Source organism: Ochlerotatus camptorhynchus, unplaced genomic scaffold (genome assembly GCF_037179485.1).
Source record: "Ochlerotatus camptorhynchus isolate MF236.1 unplaced genomic scaffold, CSIRO-AGI_Acam_v1.1 ptg000129l, whole genome shotgun sequence".
Lineage (NCBI taxonomy): Eukaryota > Metazoa > Arthropoda > Insecta > Diptera > Culicidae > Ochlerotatus > Ochlerotatus camptorhynchus.
This window is the reverse complement of record NW_027040619.1, coordinates 1211109-1228016: the sequence shown is the minus strand read 5'-3', so window position 1 is coordinate 1228016 and position 16908 is coordinate 1211109. Positions and strand designations below refer to the sequence as shown.

Genomic DNA, 16908 nt, shown 5'->3' with positions numbered 1-16908 from the left:
TTTTATCATAGGGGAATTTACGTATTCTCGGCAACCTAAGCAGCTACGTTCTTTCTATAGCCTTTTTCTCTAAGGAACGCACACATATGCAGTATTGGTTTGTTTACAATCTTTTGCTGCCAGCTGCTCTAACAATTTCAGTCGAAAGAATTGTCAAAAACTGTTTTGAAACGCTTTTACAAAGCTCCAATCTTCTCTAGTGAGAGCGAGTATTGTCGGCAACCAGTTTTTCTTCGGCAACCGTTCCATTTGAACTGCGTGTAAATCTGCTGTTCTATTATCGGCAACTCGAAATCAACTACAATTTGTAGTGCGTGTGTTGCATTTCAAGAAAACCTTTTCTCAGTGGTAAAAATATAGTCAAATTGAAGCTGGAAGCATAAAGAATCGTCTGCATGCATTCAACGAAGTGTTTTCGTAAGAAAACCCAGTGAAATAGTGTTTCAATTTGGGTTGCCGAAAATAGTATGTCATGCCGAAGCCGTCATTTCCCCTACATAAAACTGGTAGAACAACGATTCAATAAAAAAAAATATGGATGGCAAACCGGTTTCGAGGATCATTCGAAAAAATCTGTAAGTAATCTGTAAATCTGTAATCTAGTAAATCTCAGTCATCCGATTCCCAGCAAAAATTCCAGCGGCTCAAGTCTTCATCCAGAACAGCTTATATTCGGACATCACTTCAATCAAGTTTAATTAAGTGGCCGGTTAAGAGGGTCTTGTCAATACGGCAGTCAAGACGGCTGAAACGGGTTACGTCGAGGTGGACGACTCTATCTACGATGCAGAAAAGATTGTGTTTTGCTGTGGTTAGCTGCGAGCACGCTGAGTAGATAGAAAGAAGATTGATGACGATTCTGAAGATTTCCTGCAAAAAGATGATGCGCGATGCAAGTAGATGCGAGAAATGAAAGTAGATTTTTCATATAAACTATGCAAAAACCACTACTTGAATGACACCATGAAAACAAATGGGTTCAGAAAAGTTACGGTTTTCTGAACCGGTTGTCCGATCTGCAGTTGCTTCCTGTTGCTTCTAAAAATAGAGGAAGTATTTCAAGGAGTCATCATCCCGCTTCCGTCATGGTTTGGGCTGGAATAACTCACACCGGAAAAACCCCGTTGATCTTCATAGACCTAGGGGTAAAGGTGAACCAAGCAGTGTATCAGAAGCTGTTGACTGACTCAGTAGCCCTGGGTATCACAGCATTTCAGCAAGAACGATTGGATTTTTCAGCAAGACTGAGCGCCGGTTCATGGGAGGAATGACCTTCCAACTCACATCAGGATCACATCAATTTGTTATCGAAAAGAAGGAATGAATTGAATAAGTAAGATCACGATTCGATTCTAATCTCCATTTCGTCACTCTGCAGATCACGAAATTGTTATTAGATCGTGAAATCGAGTGATACCAAAATGAAGATCATCGAAAAAGTTCGATAAAATTTAAGTGAAAATCAATTGAATTATCAATGTAATCAAATGTAATCCTGGAAAATGATATATATACCTACATCATTTTTCTTGTCTATTTGATATATGTTTCACATCAAAGATGCGTCACATATATCAAAACGGCCAGGCCTACTGTGCAGCATTTAAGGGGCAAGATGATTCAGAAAACATCGGGCCTGTTTAAATCGAAGATTTAAACACGATGCTTCAGAATCCAATAAATTGATGAAACATGGACATCTCGTACCGTACGTTCCGATTTGGGTAATTATATGATTGGTTGGTCGTTGGAAGCATCAAAGCTAGAAAGGTTAAGTGATGCTCCATTTTCTTCTGACGGTTGGGGCATGACCACTAACTCTTGTTCTAGCCTTTTATGGCTTATGGCTATAGCGCCAGTACTCGCTTTCTGTAAAGAGAAGAGGGAAAGGAAAAGGAGAAGGACAAAGGGAAAAGGATTATGTAAAGTCTATGAACATAAACAATATTTTTGATTTGAAATATACCTACAATATAGAAATGCAAAACGGCGCGGTGGTCACTATCCGAGTCTGTCACTATTATCAAGTCATCATAACAAGGACTAAAATGTGATCCTTTGATTACTGGAAAATCCTGCTGCTTGGGACTACACTGAAACAAATCGACATGTACCGTTTATTGGATCCATCTTATAACATAGCAATGTCAGCAGATTTATTCATTCTATGTGATGATTGATAGATTCCATTGGATTATCACTTAAAAACTATGACTGCGATATGGAATGATTTCTATCGTAATTTCACATACTTAGTACTTGATAATACTTTGCTTTGAGCGTGGTTAGCGATAGATAAGATGTATATGAATATTGTCTGAAATATTTCATGGTGAAAAACTGGTGATATGTAATGGGTGGGAACAGACATCTAGAAACTAATGGAAAATCATATAAGTTTGCACTATGAGAAAATTCAGTAAAATATACCTGGTTTTATGATGAATATTGCTCACTAAAAGATATTTCTTATAAGATAATTTTGTTTATTTTATTGGAGTTGCTTTTAACGATTTTTGACGTTTGTTGATATGTCGCGTGTAAACAGACATGTAGAAACTATTGGACAGTCATTTAACTTTGATGTATAGGAAAACATGTATATCTCATTGTAATAGGTTCCTTTGAATTTTACGTTTAAAGATTGTAAACAGATCTATCCCAATCATTATATAGTCATATAGATTTGCCTTTTAAGAAATCCAACAGCAAACATTTGTTTTGGCATGTTTTTCTGGGATGAGTACTGCTCCCAATAAAATACATCTTACATGATTGTTCTTCATAAATTATTGTTTTTAAATGATTAGTCGAACTAAATATTGCTAACAACAATGATACTGCATGAAATAATCCTTGTTTGTTATTGTTCCATAAGATAAGGGGAAAAGAATGTATTGAGATCGAAAAAAAAAATGATTCTACTGCCATATTTATTTGCTAAGATTCTAATTGTAAGCCTTCTACATGGCTGATTCAGATTCCAGCACTAGTACTCGAACTTCATGAACGAGTTTCATGAACGAGTTCCATGAACTCAAATAATGCAGTCGTTGTTTTATTGCACACAGGAGCATTAAGCAGGATTTGAATACACGACACCACCGAAACGGAGCATAAATTTGTCAGTGCTATTTTTTTTCACTCTAGCAAAACGAGCATAACGTTGCACTACATTCCATGTCGGGAGAGCTGTTCTTACTTCATGCTAATTGAACGAGCTCAATCTTGAAGTCAGCCGTGGCCCAGTGGAATCGAGCGCAGACACCGAAAGCATCACACCTCAACAGTTCTTGATCGAATCCCAAATCAGCTACAATAAAAAAGACACAACTGTGAAAGCTCCCACTGCCTGATGTTTATTTTTCGATTTATTTTTAGAAATCGATTAAATATATGTGTCAAAAGAAGAAGTAAATTTCATGTGATTTTCACATAAACTTTACTTCGATTGATTTATGACACATACATTATATTGTGGTGAAAAGTAAAGCTTATGCTTATGGGTTTCAAATTCATTTCAATTAATTATTATAATTTGACCGATTTTCATTTATCATATGACGATCATATAAAAGTTACCAAATTATCAGCATTGTAAATGTATCAGATATTCATATAAAATTTACCTGACACATTTTCAATCATATCATTTTCATTGGATTATCTTATAGCGCAAATTTAAAAGACTTCCACATAACAGGAATATGTCATATTGGTTCAGTGTAGCAATCATCCTCGCAATCATCACACATTGAGGATGATTGGTGAATGGTGATCACAAACTTGGCAATACCAGCGCCGGCCGCGTCCTAACGCAGGTCAAGAAAGGAATGGGTAGAAATGTGTTGACGTGACACTTGCTTTGATGGAAGCCGAGAAACCCTCTGCACTTCCACGAGGAATCACTGGGATGTTGGGTAAGAGGGTTGGGTTTTCGCGTACAAGATTATAAAACGTTTATTAACAAACTTTTAATCCACCTATTCCTTTGAAGGTAAATTGTACCCGTTCAATTTTGGCAACAAACCCGAAAATATAGTCTTGCCAAAATTGAACGGTCTTATTTTCTTATTTTGAAATTCAATTTATGATTTGGTAGACTTCGGAACACAGCGAGGCATCGCCATGACATAGATGTTACTAATAATAAATCTTTTATTAAAAATTGTAATCACTAGGAGCAAAACCACACTTTTTTCAAATTTCGTTCAATTTTGGCACGTTGCCAAAATTAAACCCCGTGCCAAAAGCGAACGGTTTTGTGGTTTTGTTGCTAAAAACGAACTGTGTTTTAACCCGTAAAGTACCAGGACGAACGAATTTTTTTTCAACACACTCGTTCTCAGCAATGCCTCATCCGATTTTCATAATCTTTGGTTTTTATTCAAGGGAAATAGTTGAACTAACTTTTGTCTGCAATTGCGGTTTACTTCCTTCTCTAGAGCTGACTACCGTTGACAGGCTTCGTTCTTGGCTCCTCTGGTTCTCACCCGCTCTATCGCGGTTTTTGCTTCTTTTGGGGTATAAAACCGGATTCCACGGATTTACCGGAACCGATGCCAATGTGTCCATATGTCATCAGATACACTACAACCTGATTTCAGTGATCATAGCTCAATGAAATTATGTTCCAACAAACCGTTCACCGGAATTCACAGATCCGCGTTCCGGAAACGATGCCAAACTGGCCAAAATCATCCCAAATCATCTTCATTCACTTGATTCCCACAGAATCGATTTCTGGGACTCCGGGTACCGATAATATCGTAGCCATACGTTATGAAAATATTTAAATTCAATCTTACTAATCATATTTCACCTATCTGATATCATTTGCTGCACCAGACAACCGATTCGCGTGAAAATTTTAAACATTTGGTCAAACTGATTAAAAAAGTACAAAAGAACACAGACATATTTGCATCTCCCAAGAACGAGGAGGGTTCTAAGGGGGCGGTACCTACGACAAAAGTTAGTTCAACTATTCCCCTTGAATAAAAACCAAAGTTTATGAAAATCGGATGAGGCATTGCTGAGAACGAGTTTGTTGAAAAAAAATCGTTCGTCCTGGTACTTTACGGGTTAATCAAACGAATACAGTACAAATATTTAAATTAAATAAATGGTAAGCTCTCACCAGATTCTGCAGTTGTTTGTGACCATTCAACATGGTTGACCATGATAATCACAAGTGTTAATAAGTAGGAACGAACTCATCACATGAATCCATGAGCAATGTCAACAGAATGAAATTGCATGGCGCTACTGGTACTTTCATGGTCCACCTTTCTTGCTTGAATCAGGATGCTATCCACCTGGTACTATTCAACAGAATTAACATGTTGCCTCTTCTTGAATACATCCTGATTCCTGGTGATTCCTTTTCTTCAGGGAGAATTTCCTGCAGTCCTGTATCTGTTATCTTTTTATAATTTTATGAGTCCCCAGGATCAGCCCTTGTGTTTCGCTTCTCCGTGACGTCGTCGCAAACGAAAGAACGTCGGGGGTTCACTGGAGGAGTTTGTTTTCGGAGCTGCTGCCCTCTGAAGCTCTGAAAAAACTTCATGATACGGGTTTTGTTGAGGGTCACGGAAAGACAGCCTCAAACTTGAATAACTTTGGAAATCACTATCAGATTGGTTTTTATACTGTTTTAAAAATATGTCGAAATCGTTTCTTCGAAAAAATCACAGCAAAGAAAATGCACGTCAAACTTGTTCTAAGGCAGAGCCTACTCACCAATGCACACTGGTCCAGGATTGGAATTAAGCAAGACAAAAGTCCATAGTACTTTTGTTTTAGGATTTAGGTGTTTGGTGTCTTCAGTGAAGTTTTTCTTCTTAAAATTATCCTTCTTTTGGTGCCTTCAAACATTAGGGTGATCCTTTAATTTTTTGAAATCCAAAAACTAACTTTCTTATTTAAAAAAATAAAGACACACATTGTTCAAAAAAGTTGTTGGTGAATTAATTTCAAGCAACTTTGTTGCAAAAAGTTTTTTATTGTATCTCTTACCGTTTTCATTTTAGTTATTTTTTTCTGAACTGCGTTAGGGTGCACCCAAAAAAATCAGTTTTTCAGCTCTAACTTTTTTATTTCAAATTTTTCGTAAAAACTTTTTAACTACGAACTTTTAGAGCATCTTTTTTTGGGCAGTCATTTCATAACCTCTTCTTGACTGTTTCCTGTTAATTTACAATTTTACATAAATAGGTATTAGAAAGACTTTTGTAGTTTAGCAAGACACACGTTTTTCTTTTAAAATATCGTTTCTTCCTAACATAGAAGGAGTTAATACCAAATTTAATTGCAAAAGTGAGTGAACTTAAATAAGTTTAACTTAAGATAAAGAAAAAAACGAATCGCCAGTTTTCCCATATAATATACACTTAAGAATGCCTTTTCAAAAGATGGCTAAAAAAAGTCTGTACGTTTGCCCCATTTTGAGTGGTTGACATTTGAAAATGGCCTATTTTGTATATAAAATCTTCAATACTGATAGTCGAGCGATACAGATTTTATTTCCTGAGCAAAGTTGTGTATTTTAACGAGTACTAAAAGTTCTTAATAAAACAGTTTTTACGAAAAATTTGAAATAAAAAAGTTAGAGTTGAAAAACTGATTTTTTTGGGTGCACCCTACGCAGTTCAGAAAAAAATTCTCTACAATGAAAACGGTAAGAGATACGAAAAAACTTTTTGCAACAAAGTTGCTTGAAATTAATTCACCAACAATTTTTTTGAACAATGTGTCTTTATTTTTTTAAATAAGAAAGTTAGTTTTTGGATTTCAAAAAATTAAAGGATCACCCTAATGTTTGAAGGCACCAAGAGAAGAATAATTTTAAGAAGAAAAACTTCACTGAAGACACCACCTAAATCCTAAAACAAAAGTACTATGAACTTTTGTCTTGCTAAATTCCAATCCTGGACCACTGTGCAATGTAATCAAATGTAATCTCTCCCCCAAAACACGTAATATTGACCTGAAAAGTATGATGGAAAATATCTACGTGTCTATTCAAGTGAATTTTACGTAACTTTTTGTTGCAGTATAGGCTTGGACAACTTTCAAGATCTCAATGTAAAATAGCCAAAATATTGGATCTAGAACTTTTTTCGAAATCTTTGAAAACTTATGATAGATCTACGACAATTTCAAGATATAAAATATCAAAATATTAGATTTCATGTAACGTTTCCATATGTTCGCAACTCCTCATACCAGACTTTACTCTGAGTTTTTAAAGTCAAATTCTTTACTCTCAACATTGGTTGTAAAAAAGTGACTTTAGTGACTACATTTTAAGGAATAGTGACTTTAGTGACTTTTTGATGAAAAAAATGACTTTTTAGTGACTGACTTGAAAATAGTGACCTGCCACCAGCCCTGCACAACGGACTAGGACATAGTTCCGTTTGTTTTGTTTTGCTTTACCTGTACGGTATGAAAATTTTCCCTTGGTTTAAGTCAAACCGTTTTCTTATGCTGAGTTGTAAGCCAAGTTTATCAATATTTACCATCGACATCTTTGATAACTGCACCGTTTCGTCTCCGTCGTTTTCCACAGGCTTCGATTTGCCTCGTCACCAATGTAACAGTGCTAAATAAAACATAACTGTCTTGCTCTAGAAGTACGATTCAAGTGCCAGATTTATTATGCAATACCTTCTACGTTTGTACAATCATCGTAGCCTACTATGCCGGGTACCTGGGCAATCCACAATACCCGCGGCAACAGCCAGCAAACGATGCCCTGTCGTATTTAGTTGTTGAATAATGTTACATTTATCGTAGGCATTTTATGTTATGTATTGGATTCAATTTAATTTTAATTATGGCTCAAATTGTTCGAACAGGAGTGTTATAAAACCTCTGGTTACGCTTTAAACAGCCAATTACTCTTTGGTGAATCATCGAACTGGATATATCTCAAAACACGACAAATCACTCAAAGACTGCTTTAAGAACAGTTGAAACCTAATTACAGCACCAAATTAAACACTTTTCATGCACATGTTTTCTTCTTCTTCTTCTTCTTTTTTTCTTATTTGAACCGTCTTCTTGACAGCTCAAGTGATTTGGGCTAGTAGCTACGACTATATGCCCAGCTGGACTTTTTTCGATTCACCGCGTGAAATCGAAACGCTTTATGCGTTTTTACAAATCTAATTTGCATTGCTTCACGAAATTAACTATCTCTTTGTATAGTTCAATGTTCTTGGTTTTAAACACTTCGATCAAATTTGCGTATGCACAATCAAAACTATAATGCATTCTCTCGAGCCCATATCGAGGGCAGAAAAGAATAGAATGTTCTGCCGTTTCATCTTCTTCGCACCATTCACATTCTGGATTGTCGACGATCTTCATTTTCGCTAACCAAAATTTGGAGTAGTTATGCCCTGTCATCAAACGGTTCAGCAGTCTGATGTCTTGTCCACTTATATCCTTCCCGTGATACCATGGCTTCTGTGAGATCTCTGGTTGTATTTCAAAGAAGGTTTTCCCTTTATCTTCTGAGTACTGTTTGTACCACCTGGTTGTTATTTCTCTCATTTGTAATTTCAGAAGTTCGAAAACGTCCTTGAGAAACAGATCGTGATCTAACACTGTCGGATGATCCAAGCCAGCTCGTGCTAATTGATCTGCCATCTCGTTTCCGGATATCCCGACGTGGCTAGGTATCCACTGTATCGATATCCTCCATTTACGGGCAATGTTCAAGATTTCCACCAGCAATTTTTCGGCTTTCCTTGTTTCCACTGCATCTTCCAGCATTCGGCATGCTGTCATTGAATCTGTACATATCACGTACCGGTGTAGATGGTTCGTCTCGACTATGTCCATGGCTACTTTTATGGCTTGTAATTCTGCTGCTGTGATACTGATGTTCCATTTGAGTTTATACGAGTATTTCCAATGTGTTGTTTCGACATAAACGCCAATTCCGGAAGATGAATTTTCCTTCGAGGCATCCGTGAAAATCTTTCCGCGGCCGCTGTATCTTCCATTTATTACACAAAGTGCAGCTTGCTTCAACTTTACCGGTGGCAGGTCTTTCTTCGATCCGATGATCCCATCCAAGATGGAGCAAATTTCCATTTCTCCAGATGTCATCGACACGTTTGGCATTATTTTTCCGAAAAGTTCGCTGTTCTTCTGGTAATTTTTTTTTTTTTTTTCTCTCTTGATAAGAAAATTTCCCCTTGTCGTCTTCTATTATTTGTGTTACCTGTTTTAGCTGTTCCGAAACGATGTTGCCTTTTTCAAAGCCTCTAGCGACGTGCTTTCCTGTAACATATTCTAGTCTATATTCTAGAGGTTCTTGTCCTGCAATGGCTGTCAGTGCATTTAACGGTGTGCTGCGCGTGCAACCCGTTACTCTTCTCAGGCACTGGTTATTCGTTACTTCCAAATTTCTTCTGTTGGTCGCCTTCGCGTTGAATGTAACAGAGCATCCATATGCTATCGTGCTTCGTATCAGTGCCACATAGATGTTAGTCATTGTTTGAGGATGACTCCCATTCTTTATTCCACTAATAACTTTCAACATATTTAGCCTGTCGTTTATTTTCGCTTGAGTTGCTTTTATGTGCTGACCGAAGCTGAGGAAACGGTCGAGTGTTACACCCAGATATCGGTGGCTTTTCACAGTTTCGATAGGATTACCCTGTAAGTCAACTGTCAAAGCGTTATTGTTGTTTGTGAAGAGTATTATTTTGGTTTTTTCTGTGTTGATTTGGAAGCTCAAACCTTCTGCCAATTCGTTGAACTTGTACACTGTTGTTTGTACTTTATGATTCAACAGGTGGGTATTTCTAGATCTGACTATTATTCCAAAATCGTCGGCGTATTGTACCAACACGACATCGTCATCTGATACACTGTGCAGTCCAGAAGTGTATAGATTAAAGAGTGTTGGCGATAGTACATCTCCTTGGGGTAATCCATTACTAATTGTTCTAGCGACGGTACCAACCTTCAATTGCATTACTACACGGCGGTTACGGAGGAAAGCTGTCATCCACGTAGTTATTTCGTTAGAGATCAGGTATGAGCACAGAATTTCTTCTAATTTGTTTGTTTTTACCGCGTTAAACGCATTTGACAGATCAATGCAGACTACAGCCGAGACGAACCCAGCCCTTTTATTCTGTTTGATACAGTTTACTACATAAGAAAGGCATGTGTTAGTTGAGATACCTTTTCTAAAACCAAACGATGTTTCTGGAAGGATAGCCCGAGCTTCGATGGCGTCTTGTAGTCTCTCGAGTACTGCAGAATTAACAACTTTCGTCAAGGTAGGAACCAAGGATATGGGACGTTTCCCGGAAGCTGTACTCTGATCCCGTCCAGGTTTTGGTATTGCCACTACTTTTATTGTTTTTAATGATTCACTCAAGTAACCGTTCCGCGACATACCGTTCAGGTCCGATATTATGTTCACCGTTACCGTTGGACTTAAGTGTCTCAGCATCTCGTACGTTACATGATCCTCACCGGGTGCTGAGTGTTTTTTTTCTTGTTATGTAGTATCTTAATCCAGGTATTTTTGGTTATCAGGTCGTAGTTAGCCACTGTTCCATAAGACTCATTTGGAAAAACGTCGGTTTTTCCAAAATGAAGATTCAGGAATTCTTCTGCATCATCTCTTTCTTCACATAACACATTGTTCGCTTTTCGGAAGCATCTTTTTCCAGTCAAACGACCTATTTTGCTCCCAAGTTCTTTCGTCGTAGTGAAAGGATTGATTTCGTTGGGAAACTCTTGAAGTTTCTTTGCAATTTCCTGTCGCTTGGCCCGCTGGAAGACAGCGGCTTTCTTTTTGTAGTTGATCAGCGTTTTTTCGTTCGAAGATTTGTTGAATTCTCTCCTCGCCTCGGTCTTTTCTTGCCACGCCTTGTCAACTTCTTCAGACCACCAAAATTTCGGAACTTTTTTATCTTTTCTTCTATGCAATTTATTCACTTTTTTAACATCTTTCATCAAATCACTTATGTTGTTCAAACTGTAGCCATCTAATTCAGACAACTCTTTGTATATTGCTTTGTTGTCATATACGTAGCGAGCTGGCTGATTCGGCACTCCGGTTGTAATCACCGTTTCTACCATTAGATGGTGGCTTCCGATTCCAAAATCCAGAACTGAATTCGTGAATATTGTCGTCATGGTGACGTCAATAGCTGAAGCCTTGTGGTTCAGCTGTACTGGTATGTAGGTATATGATCCATCATTGATTAGAAGAAGATTTTAGTCATAAATCGACTGCATCAGGATTTCCCCTCTTTTGTCGTTGGCTTCATTACCCCAACAGTAATGGTGTGCATTTAGATCACGTGTAATCCGATACTATAGGTAAGCTTATTCGGTAGTAGTAATAACAATCTTTCAACATGATAGCTGCACCACCATAATTATCGTCGCGGGAGTGAAATATTTGATAAAAACCTGCAATGTGGTACTTGGAAGTTTTTTCTAGGTAATTTTGAGTCCGTGTTTCGGACAGCAATGCTATCCCATAGTTGTCATTTGTCATTACTCGTTGTAGTGCGGACCTGTTATATACAAGCTTTGAATGTTACATTGAAGTATTTTTAACTTGCTTGATTGACAGTCGAAGATGATTTATAAGATTGTTTTCGAAAGATCGAAGCATTGCCTCGAAATATCTTTGAACTTTTTCTCAATTTCTGTTGGTAGCCCTTGTTCGATGACAGACGAGTAAAATTTTATCACCTGTTCCTGGAAACGAAGGCTTGCCAGGTTGAAGGTCTTCTCGGTGACATCCTTAACGATTTGGGCGAGATCCTGATCCGTTGTTCTATGCAGGTTGTTCAAACCTACTCCGTTTTTTGATGATTCATTCGTTTTCTTTTTGTCTTTAGGCTCGTCAGATCCGGATTCCTCTTCAGACCGAGCTTCAGTTTTCGATCTCTTCGATGCCTTTCCTTTTCCTTTGTTTTTGTCCTTGTTTGGTTTCCATAGTCGTACTCCTGGAGTGATTGGATTCCGCGGTATGTTTGTTAGGTTCCATTGGTGTCTTAGTTTTTCGGCATTTTCCTCCGTAACTTCCGCCAACGTTGGGAAATCTTGGAAGTCGTTCAGTAGCTCATATAGGGGTTCTGGCTTATCAATGGTACTTGTTCCCGTGCCTCGATGTATGTAGGTTTTTCTTTGCTCGTAGCTCGTTGATGCTTTGTTGTCTTTTCTTTTCTGGACAGGTATCCTCCGTTGCCGAGTGCTTCGTGGATCTGCAGTTTACACATTTGAATGGTTTTCCGCATTGTTCGTAGTCCTGTGCATTTTCATGTTGATCACCACATTTTTTGCAGCGACGTGCTCCTCTGCAGTTAGTCGTTCTGTGACTATACCGCAGGCAGTTTTCACAGAGATCCACTTTCCTCGTGAAAGGAAGAATCCTCGTTGGACAGCAAAACAGCTTAACGCGATCTGGCAGTTGATTTGTGCGAAACGTTACGCTAACTCGCGCTAACGGGATCCGATCGTTGTTTGCAAAGCGATGCAGCCTCCTAACTCGCGTAATCAGGAACTGCGACTCTAAGCCGGCCTGAATTTCGGTTTCTGTCATGTTAACTGGAACTCCAGCGATCACACATCAGTCTCAATATACCGTGCCGATTCAAATTTCGGACACTTAAACTCGAATTTCGGACACTTTTAAAAGTTGATTATCTCGGTCGAATATGATCCACATGTCTTGTAAATTTTAAATTTTTTTGACTAGTGCCCTCCACGATCATCTAACATTATTACTTTGTTTCTAACTGGATGTAATATTTAATTAAAAATGAAAGTGTCCGAAATTTGAATCGTCCGAAATTTGAATCGGAACGGTACATATTTTTTTTTTTTATTTCTTTGAAACACTCTTAACTGTTTATCCGTTCAACTTTTCGCAGGGATATAAAAATACACGTGGTAAACAAAACTCGTGTCCTATACACGGTACTACCCAAACGGGCAAAATTTTTCGAAATCGCAGAAGAAAAACACGCAGCAAAAAATAAACATGCCAGCTTTCAAGCGCGGCCTACTCAATTTTTTCAGCAAAATTTCGTCAGGAGTACTATGATTATTATCAGCGGTACAACTTGCATGCAAGCTGATTGATCTCCGAACCATTTCGCAGCAAGTGAATCGTCAATCAGCGATCAAAGCGAAACATTTTCCAAAAAGCTATTTTTCCACAAAAGTGTTTTCGCCAGGTCCTTTCTTTGTTGCAAAAATGAGCAGATTTTCCGCACAGAGACTACTGAGGCATACAGAAAGCGAATTATGGATGGGGAGCAAAAATTGGAGAACATGGCTGAAAAATGGGACAGTTACTAATTAATCACTTAGTCTAGCAGTTTTGGGACGTCCTTCTGCCAGGGATGTCAAACAAATGAGGCAAGAAATTTCAGATTTCAGAGTGGTTTAAACTGCTCGAATATGATACGTTCCATTATAGTGAACATTTGCTGGTTTATGAATCGAGCTGCAAGTCATCGCTCGTCTTAATACCCCAGGCAATCATTTCAAATAAAGCAAATATACGTCCCGATTAGCACCATCAAATGTGCTCTCCGTCCGTTTTCCAAGTGTGGAATGTTTCGTAAATTTTTAACTAGATTTACTCTTTACCGTTTCCGACTCGAGCCTACACAAAGCTACATCGCATAGGCAACCCGCACAGCACATCACATACCATCTGCCATCCGGCTTTCAGTTGAAACAATTTAAATCGATTTCTCCATTTTTCCTTTGTTCTCACACAGCCCCGCCTGGCCGACACCCGCCGGTCGGCCATCCACTGCGCCGATATGGACCTCGAGTACTACCGGCTGCGAAGCTTCAGCATCACATCGCACGGGATTTGCAATCTGGGTGATTCGATGCGGTTAGAGTTTTAGATTCGATTGCGGAAATTTGAATTGATTTTAATTTTGGGATTCCAGAAGTCGTCGATCCCGATCGATTAACTCGGTTACGTCGGTCGGCTCAGCCGGTGGAACCAAGAACCGGAAGGGAAGCAGCAGTTCGCAGAAGCAGGACGTTCCGATGGCAGCTTCCGGAGAAGGTAGCGTGGACAACCTGGATGCCGAGAAGGAGAAAATTCCGGCCTTCAAGGTGGCCATGCTGGGAGCCTCCGGGGTAGGCAAGACGGCGCTGACCTATCAGTTTACGACTTCCGAGTACATCTGCGCGTACGACTTGAGTTTGGGTAAGTCTGGGAATTAACTTAATTCAGGTGGTCGGGAGCTCACTGGAGTCGATTTCAGATGACGACTACGGTCAGAAGACGGTTTCGGTGCTTCTGGATGGACAGGAAACCGACCTGGAGATTATCGACCACCCGGCGTGTGAGATGTCGGTAAGTAGCGGGTTTTGGCTGTGTTATTAAAAAGTGCAAATTTTAACGACCCAACTTCAAACAGGAGGAAGCATTCTGCTCAACGTACCACATCGACATCTTCGTGGTCGTCTACTCGGTAGTGGACCGAGGTTCGTTCAAGAAAGCCGAAAAGATCCTGCACTTTCTGAAAGAAACGGAAATGCTGCTAACCCGCGGTGTGATTCTGGTTGGCAACAAAACTGATCTCGAGCGTCAGCGAGAAGTTCCTACACAGGCCGCGAGGCGGCTTGCAAAAGAAACCGGGGCCAAGTTCATCGAAACCTCCAGTGGCATGGACTACAACGTGGACGAGTTGCTCGTCGGGATCGTAGCCCAGGTGAAGCTGAATCCTCAACGAATTAACCGACTTACCGACAAGCAACGCCACAGCATAGCCGGATCAGTTGAACCTCCGGTCAAAACACCCATCAAGGGTCGCAAAATGGCCATGTCGATGCGAGAATTGCCAGCTCGGGACGCCACGAACCGTATACGGCGAATCGTGCGGCGTAGCAGCATCGGTAAGCTCGGTTCCGAAGATGACGATGACTACACTCTGGACGATAAGCGGCTTCGCAAGAAAGCTCAGGACTTTCCCGATGAGGATGATGCCGAAAGCGACGACGAACGGTCCACGGATAACGAAATGAACCTGCTGCAGCGGAAACGCTATGACCTCCCAAGCACGTCGACGCAGAACCTGAACAGTGCGAATGCACGCTACCAAAAGCGAATGTCCTTCGACGGCCAGATGCAGGAGGATCTCGGCGCTCAGCAGCAGGAGGCACGCGAGCAGCAACGAGGCTCGCCGCAACCGAACGTCCGGCGGTTCAACTTCATAGATGACAAATCGTGCTCGGGAAGTTCGACCGCTGCTAACAAATTCGCCAATCGCACCAAGCTGCTGTTGACTTCGTTTTTGAAGTTCAAGCGGAATCTGCGCGTCAAACGGCGCAGCTCCGGCAGCTGTAGCGATCTGTTCGTGATTTAAGTGTAGTGTGAATGAGTCGGTAGATGTTGCACCAATATACGTCTAAGTGGGTGTAAGTGTGTTTGTTTGTATATATTTGTGTGAAGATACACACTCATGAGCACTCTTGTGTGTTTTCGGGGGGAGAAAAAAAAACAAAACACAGCACGTCAACAAAAGGGATCAAAATTAGCGGTTTTCAGTTTACGATATTTCAGTTGGTAGGCCCAAAGAAGGCCAATATACAACGAAATATGAGCGATTAGAAAAGAGTAGTAAAAAAAAAGCCAGAAGTGTGAGTGGTTAATAGATAGATAGTGAGTACTACTTAACAGTTAATGAAAAGTTTGTTTTTATGCTTGCAATCTTAGTTATTCGTCTGCATTATGTTTAAGGGAGGTGAAGGATGCTACTATTTAGATCAGATTCTAGCAGAGTGTAAACTGGCAACACGGTTTAAATGTTTTTATTGACTTTTTGATTGTTGGAATTGAGCAAACCTTAATAAAAATCTATAATCAAAAGAAAATACACGAAAATATAAATTTGTTGGTGAGGAAACGAAACTCAATAAAAGTAAAAGCGAATCAAAAAAGAAAGTAAACACTATTACTGCATACACTTAGGGAGATAAACGTTTATCAAACAACTTCTCTTTACATGTTGGGAACTTTGTAAAATATAAAGCTTGGGAATTAACTTTAAAGAACAGATGGAATACAGAACACGAATAAGAAAATAATTGGTATAAGGTTTTCAATTTACAAGACTCGAATAAAAGCGCACCAAAATCGTACACATTTCCCTGGGTTTACTTAGGGCTCAAAGGTCTGAGAAATATTGCTATAGCAGGTTGAATGAACAAAATGTTTTCCTTAGCGCCGGACCACTTGTCACTCAGAATTTCAGCAAAACGCGTATAAAAAATAAAAGTACAACTAATTTTCAAGTAAAGTACATTAAAACATACCAGATGGTGTGTCAGTTTCTTCATCGGAATATTCGTCATAATTGCAGTCATCATCGGTATCGTCTGTGGAACCAGTCATAGCAGAGTTGTCTTGCCGGAGGACATCCATCACCGCTAAATGAAGCCCATGGTTGTAGCACAGTTGGTGACAGAGCTCTACCTCCCTTCCAAACTTCACCATTACGGCAGCTCCGTCAGTTGTAGCAGCAGCAATATTTGTCCGTGGTAAGCCAAAACTTTAGGTAACTATGTTTACAGCCTCTCGGATTTTTCCGGCCGGAAGAGACCCATGAGCACGAACCAGCCCGAGATTGAACATGACCCCGTCGAAGCAGTGCACATTGACATTGATAAACCGTTTATTACTGATGCTGGTCCACTCATCCAAAGAGAGGCTCATACATTCACCCGCTCCTACTCGCTTTGCAATTTCGTTCTTGGTGAGATCTTTTGGTTTATTCCAAAAATCGTGTACCAGTTTCATCACAGCTGTGTTTGATTTTGGGAGTTACGTGCCACGAGTGGAAATTGACTGGCGGATAAACTCACTTTTCGTTATAGCGTGGA

The 16908-nt window shown here is 39.6% G+C and overlaps 1 pseudogene; it reads left to right on the top strand.

Moving 5' to 3' along the window:
* Positions 1 to 14830, top strand: part of LOC135700140 (integrator complex subunit 6 homolog) — a 337494-nt pseudogene extending 322664 nt beyond the window's left edge.
* Positions 14831 to 16908: the final 2078 nt, after the last annotated feature.